We start from the raw sequence: 7,433 nt of genomic DNA, 5'->3' as shown, positions 1-7,433 counted from the left end.
TCAAATGTGCATGTGCCAAATACAACAGGTAGACCTTACAGTGAAATGCTTACTTTACAAGTCCTTAACCAACAATGCTTTAAGAAGTTAAGAAAAACTTGTTCAGTAAAAAATAGATATGTAAAAAATATATATATAATAATAAAAGTAAATAATTAAACAGCAGCAGTAAAATAACAACAGCAAGGCTTTATGCAGGGGGTACCGGTACAGAGTCAATGTGGAGGCTATATATAGGGGTGAGTCAATGTGGAGGCTATATACAGGGGTACCGTACAGAGTCAATGTGGAGGCAGCAGAGTCAATGTGGAGCTATATATAGGGGTAGCAGTTCAGAGTCAATGTGGAGGCTATATACAGGGGGTACCAGTTCAGAGTCAATGTGAGGCTATATACAGGGGTAGCAGTTCAGAGTCAATGTGGAGCTATATACAGGGGTAGCAGTTCAGAGTCAATGTGGAGGCTATATACCAGGGGGTAGCTTCAGAGTCAATGTGGAGGCTATATACAGGGGGTAGCAGTTCAGAGTCAATGTGGAGGCTATACAGGGGTAGCACAGTACAGAGTCAATAGCTATATACAGGGGTAGCAGTTCAAGTCAATGACTATATACAGGGGTAGCAGTTCAGCAATGTGGAGGCTATATACAGGGGGTAGCAGTAGAGTCAATGTGGAGGCTATATACAGGGGGTAGCAGTTCAGAGTCAATAGGCTATATATAGGGGTAGCAGTTCAGAGTCAATGTGGAGGCTATATATAGGGGGTAGCAGTTCAGAGTCAATGTGGAGGCTATATATAGGGGTAGCAGTTCAGAGTCAATGTGGAGGCTATATATAGGGGTAGCAGTTCAGAGTCAATGTGGAGGCTATATATAGGGGTAGCAGTTCAGAGTCAATGTGGAGGCTATATACAGGGGGTAGCAGTTCAGAGTCAATGTGGAGGCTATATATAGGGGGTAGCAGTTCAGAGTCAATGTGGAGGCTATATACAGGGGGTAGCAGTTCAGAGTCAATGTGGAGGCTATATACAGGGGGGCTATATGCAGGGGTAGAGTTCAGAGTCAATGTGGAGGCTATATACAGGGGTAGCAGTTCAGAGTCAATGTGGAGGCTATATACAGGGGGTAGCAGTTCAGAGTCAATGTGGAGGCTATATACAGGGGTAGCAGTTCAGAGTCAATGTGGAGGCTATATACAGGAGGTAGCAGTTCAAGTCAATGTGGAGGCTATATACAGGGGGTAGCAGTTCAGAGTCAATGTGGAGGCTATATACAGGGGGTAGCAGTTCAGAGTCACTATATACAGGGGTAGCAGTTCAGAGTCAATGTGGAGGCTATATACAGGGGTAGCAGTTCAGAGTCAATGTGGAAAGTTCAGAGTCAATGTATACAGGGGTAGCAGTTCAACCAAGGCTATATACAGGGGTAGCAAGAGTCAATGTGGAGGCTATATACAGGGGGTAGCAGTTCAGAGTCAATGTGGAGGCTATATATAGGGGTAGCAGTTCAGAGTCAATGTGGAGGCTATATACAGGGGGTAGCAGTTCAGAGTCAATGTGGAGGCTATATACAGGGGGTAGCAGTTCAGAGTCAATGTGGAGGCTATATACAGGGGGTAGCAGTTCAGAGTCAATGTGGAGGCTATATATAATAGCAGTTCAGAGTCAATGGGAGGCTATATATAGGGGGTAGCAGTTCAGAGTCAATGTGGAGGCTATATATAGGGGTAGCAGTTCAGAGTCAATGTGGAGGCTATATATAGGGGTAGCAGTTCAGAGTCAATGGGAGGCTATATATAGGGGGTAGCATTCAGAGTCAATGTGGAGGCTATATACAGGGGTAGCAGTTCAGAGTCAGGGGTAGCAGTTCAGAGTCAATGTGGAGGCTATATACAGGGGGTAGCAGTTCAGAGTCAATGTGGAGGCTATATAGGGGGTAGCAGTTCAGAGTCAATGTGGAGGCTATATATAGGGGTAGCAGTTCAGAGTCAATGTGGAGGCTATATATAGGGGTAGCAGTTCAGAGTCAATGTGGAGGCTATATATAGGGGTAGCAGTTCAGAGTCAATGTGGAGGCTATATACAGGGGTAGCAGTTCAGAGTCAATGTGGAGGCTATATACAGTTCAGGTCAATGGGAGGCTATATACAGGGGTAGCAGTTCAGAGTCAATGTGGAGGCTATATACAGGGGGTAGCAGTTCAGAGTCAATGTGGAGGCTATATACAGGGGGTAGCAGTTCAGAGTCAATGTGGAGGCTATATACAGGGGTAGCAGTTCAGAGTCAATGTGGAGGCTATATACAGGGGTAGCAGTTCAGAGTCAATGTGGAGGCTATATACAGGGGTAGCAGTTCAGAGTCAATGTGGAGGCTATATACAGGGGTAGCAGTTCAGAGTCAATGGGAGGCTATATACAGGGGGTAGCAGTTCAGAGTCAATGTGGAGGCTATATACAGGGGTAGCAGTTCAGAGTCAATGTGGAGGCTATATACAGGGGTAGCAGTTCAGAGTCAATGTGGAGGCTATATACAGGGGGTAGCAGTTCAGAGTCAATGTGGAGGCTATATATAGGGGGTGTTCAGAGTCAATGTGGAGGCTATATACAGGGGTAGCAGTTCAGAGTCAATGTGGAGGCTATATACAGGGGGTGACAATGTGGAGGCTATATATAGGGGTAGCAGTTCAGAGTCAACAGGCTATATATAGGGGGTAGCAGTTCAGAGGGAGGCTATATACAGGGGGTAGCTTCAGAGTCAATGTGGAGGCTATATACAGGGGGTAGCAGTTCAGAGTCAATGTGGAGGCTATATATAGGGGGTGAAATGTGGAGGCTATATATAGGGGGCAGTTCAGAGTCAATGTGGAGGCTATATATAGGGGTAGCAGTTCAGAGTCAATGTGGAGGCTATATATAGGGGTAGCAGTTCAGAGTCAATGTGGAGGCTATATATAGGGGTAGCAGTTCAGAGTCAATGAGGCTATATATAGGGGTAGCAGTTCAGAGTCAATGTGCTATATATAGGGGGTAGCAGTTCAGAGTCAATGTGGAGGCTATATATAGGGGGTAGCAGTTCAGAGTCAATGTGGAGGCTATATATAGGGGGTAGCAGTTCAGAGTCAATGTGGAGGCTATATATAGGGGGTAGCAGTTCAGAGTCAATGTGGAGGCTATATATAGGGGTAGCAGTTCAGAGTCAATGGGCTATATATTGGGGTAGCAGTTCCAATGTGGAGGCTATATATAGGGGTAGCAGTTCAGAGTCAATGTGGAGGCTATATATAGGGGGTAGCAGTTCAGAGTCAATGTGGAGGCTATATATAGGGGGTAGCAGTTCAGAGTCAATGTGGAGGCTATATATAGGGGGTAGCAGTTCAGAGTCAATGTGCAGCAGCTCCGTAGACAAGCACCATGGTCTTGTAGTGGATATGAGCTTCGACTGGAAGCCAGTGGAGTGTGAGGAGGAGCGGGGTGACATGGGGGAACTTGGGAAGGTTGAACACCAGGCGGGCTTCAGTTTTCTGGATAAGTTGAAGGGGTTTGATGGCACGAGCGGGGAGCCCAGCCAACATCGAGTTGCTGTAGTTCAGACGGGAGATCACAAGTGCCTGGATTAGAACCTGCACCGCAGCAGCCAATCACAGGCGTGAAAGAGTGGCTTTTATTGCCACTCTTTCGGAAGAAGTTCATAATATCTAGACTGACTGAGTGACAGGCGTTTTGCTGAGTGATGACTAGACCCACATAGAATCCGTGCTCATAGAATTCCTACAAAAATCTGCAGAATTTCAAATAGAATGCATAGGATTCCAAAGCTAAAAATAAGTTGCCTCTGAAAGCAAAGTTAAGCTAAGTGATGACATTGACATCTAACCGGTGCTGTAGGGGTGGAGGAGGGGTCAAGGGACGATCGGGCTCAAGTCCGGGCTCTGGCTGGACCACTCAAGGACATTCCGAGACTTGTCCCGAAGCCACTCCTGCAATGTCTTGGCTGTGTGCTTAGGGTCACTGTCCTGTTGGAAAGTGAACCTTCGCCCCCAGTCTGAGGTCCTGAGCGCTCTGGAGCAAGTTTTCATCAATAATCTCTCTGTACTTTTCTCCGTTCATCTTTCCTTCGAGCCTGACTAGTCTCCCAGTCCATGCCTCTGAAAAACATCCCCACAGAACGATGTCGCCACCAAGCTTCACCGTAGGGATGGTGCCAGGTTCCTCCACCGTACATCTGCATTGCTTGCTGTTTGGGGTTTTAGGCTGGGTTTCTGTACAGCACTTTGTGACATTGGCTGATATAAAAAGGGCTTTATAAATACATTTTATTGATTGATTGATGTGACGCTTGACATTCAGTCCAAATAATTTAATCTTGGTTTCATCAGACCAATGAATCTTGTTTCTCATGGTCTGGAAGTCCTTTAGGAAAACTCCAAGCGGGCTGTCATGTGCCTTTTACCGAAGAGCTGCTTCCGTCTGGCCACTCTACCATAAAGGCCTGATTGGTGGAGTGCTACAGAGATGGTTGTCCTTCTGGAAGGTTCTCCCATCTCTACAGAGGAACTCTGTCATCAGGTTCTTAGTCACCTCCCTGACCAAGGCCCTTCTCCCTCGATTGCTCCGTTTGGCCTGGAGGCCAGCTCTAGGAAGTCTTGGTGGTTCCAAACATCTTCCATTTAAGAATGGAGGCCACTGTGTTCTTGGGGATCTTCAATACAGTAGAAATGTTTTGGTGCCCTTCCCATATCTGTGCCTCGACACAATCCTGTCTCGGAGATCGACAGACAATTCCTTTGACCTCATGGCTTGGTTTTTGCTCTGACATGCACTGTCAAATGTGGGAGTGTATATAGACAGGTGTGTGCCTTTCCAAATCATGTTCAATCAATTGAATTTACCACAGGTGGACTCCAATCAAGTTGTAGAAACATCTCAAGGATGTTCAATGGAAACAGGATGCACCTGAGCTCAATTTTGAGTCTCATTGCAAAAGGTCTGAATACTTACGTAAATAAAGCATCTGTATTTATTTTTAATAAAAAAAATGTTTTAACTGCTTTTGCTTTGTCATTGTGGGATATTGTGTGTAATGTTATTTTATTCTTATTTAATCCATTTTAGAATAAGGCTGTAACGTAACAAAATGTGTGGAAAAAAATCAAGGGGTCTGAACACTTTCCGAATGCATTATACGTGTTAGAATGATACAAGGTATGAAAGAGTAAAAAGTGAAAAGTGCGTGCGCGCCTAGCGCTTAAGAGCGTTGGGCCAGTAACCGAAAGATTGCAGGATCTAATCCCTGAACTGACTTGGTGAAAAATAAATCCAAATCTGTCGATGTGCCCTTGAGCAAGGCAGTTAACGCTAATTGCTCCTGTACTGGGTGGGTTTCCACCGAACTACAACAGGGTATGACAAGAGGCTACTTGAGTCTAAGGAGTGGACCAAGCTGTAGTAAGTTAGCTGCTGTCAAGGTCAAGTTCAAGGCAGGACCAACGAAGCACAGAGACAAACCCTATAATAGTGTTGCACTGCCGTCTACTGGCGTTTTACAGAAGGCTCCATTTTGAACTTGAGTTGCTCTGGGTATGATGAACCCGAGAGGGATCGTGCCAGTTCAGTAGTCATGTAGCACTCTAGTGGCCACTCCTGTAAATGTCATGCTTTCATCCTACTTGAAACATGTAAAAAATATTTGTACAACATTGTAAGTCTTACATCAGAACCTTTTAAAGATAAATAAAATATATATTTTTGTACTTTAGCAGTTATAACAAACATCAGTAGTAGTAGGGAATGTCAACATCCAGCTTTATTTAAGAGAATTTCATGTTCTTCATAGAAACACCATCAATAAAAGACTGAACTCAGATCATATGCATTAGTTTCATATACATTCTGTTGGCACAAATCATTACAATTTACAAAACAGTCTTATGTTCATCAATGCATTAAAAAACAACAGTCACATGCATGAATACTGTTTGCAGGTCTGTGAGTACTGTCTCAGCAAGAGATGGTCTAAAAATATTTTTGCTTACATTTTTTAATCTGCATTAGGTACATATAAATCACTCCCGACTCATAAAAAGCACACACACATCTTTCAGAATCGACTTTTCACTTGCATTGTGAATCTGTTTTTATTATTCAGTCTTGCTGTAGGCCACATCAAACTCCATCACAAAAAACTACTTGTGCATTCATTTGATAAAATCTTAACTCAGAAAACAATCCAAACCCATGGCGCTTGGGCATTGCCTGACTGTTTAAGGGGTTTCTGGTTCATTGATCATCTCTTCAATGCAACCGTTTTGAAGGTGCTAATAGGATACAGTGTACTTTTTAGGACCCCCCCAATGGGGAATCCACAAGTAGCAAAAGAGAGTTCGAGAGATCATTTGTAATTGTGTTAGGTACTCAATTGTGACGCTCATCGTCGAGAAGTATGGGTACAACGCCAGAGGATGATCCTGGATGAATACCTCCTTCGTATTGGAGCAGGGCCAGAAGCTCTACATTCATATTTAGAAGTTTGACCCCTGAACTCCAAAGCTACTCATCAATTTTCCTCCTCTATTTTATTATAAACATCTGATATATGAAAAACACAGAGGCCCGAGGAGAAAAATTAAGCAACCCACAAAAAGTTAGTGAAGTATTATATCAGTCATTGTAAAACAGTTACTACTCCTCTCTTAGGCACTTAAAATAATCAGTAACAAGAGCCGGGACTTAGTCACATATCACATTTTGCAACCAAGCGCACTAACTATAATAGAGCACAGCACACACAACAAAACCTCAAAGTCGGCCTGGGTTAGGCTGAAAGGTAGAACGATGACGTTGTCCATGCACACAGATCTAGGGTCAGTTTTACGTTAGCTCCCGCTCAAAATTATGGTTAGGATTTGAGGAAGTTATGCTGATCCTGGATCTGTGCCTAAGGGCCAACTTGAACCGGGAGCAGGCAGACAGTAGCTGTAGAAGGTATACAGGAATAGCGCTCCCCAATCCAGGTACTGGAGGGTCCCTGTGGAATAGCGCTCCCCAATCCAGGTACTGGAGGGTCTCTGTGGAATAGCGCTCCCCAATCCAGGTACTGGAGGGTCCCTGTGGAATAGCGCTCCCCAATCCAGGTACTGGAGGGTCCCTGTGGAATAGCGCTCCCCAATCCAGGTACTGGAGGGGCACTGTGCAAGCTGGCTGTCACTCAAACAGGTCTCTGAGTGGACTACTAGGAGGCATGTGCTTTATCATAACTTGCACTGAATGATATCCCCTGAACGTTATGAGGTGCGTTTCTTTTAATAATAGTGCTGCAACGACTAATAAGATGCAGATGTCTATCTGGATAAATCATATATAAAAATAAAAAATCATATTTCTGAACAGAAATGATAGCCAGCACGCATAGTGGTCCTATAGAAGCAGAATCAGGGAGCA

Source organism: Oncorhynchus nerka, linkage group LG9b (assembly GCF_034236695.1).
Source record: "Oncorhynchus nerka isolate Pitt River linkage group LG9b, Oner_Uvic_2.0, whole genome shotgun sequence".
In the NCBI taxonomy this organism is placed as follows: domain Eukaryota; kingdom Metazoa; phylum Chordata; class Actinopteri; order Salmoniformes; family Salmonidae; genus Oncorhynchus; species Oncorhynchus nerka.
Note: the sequence above shows the minus strand (reverse complement) of the source record.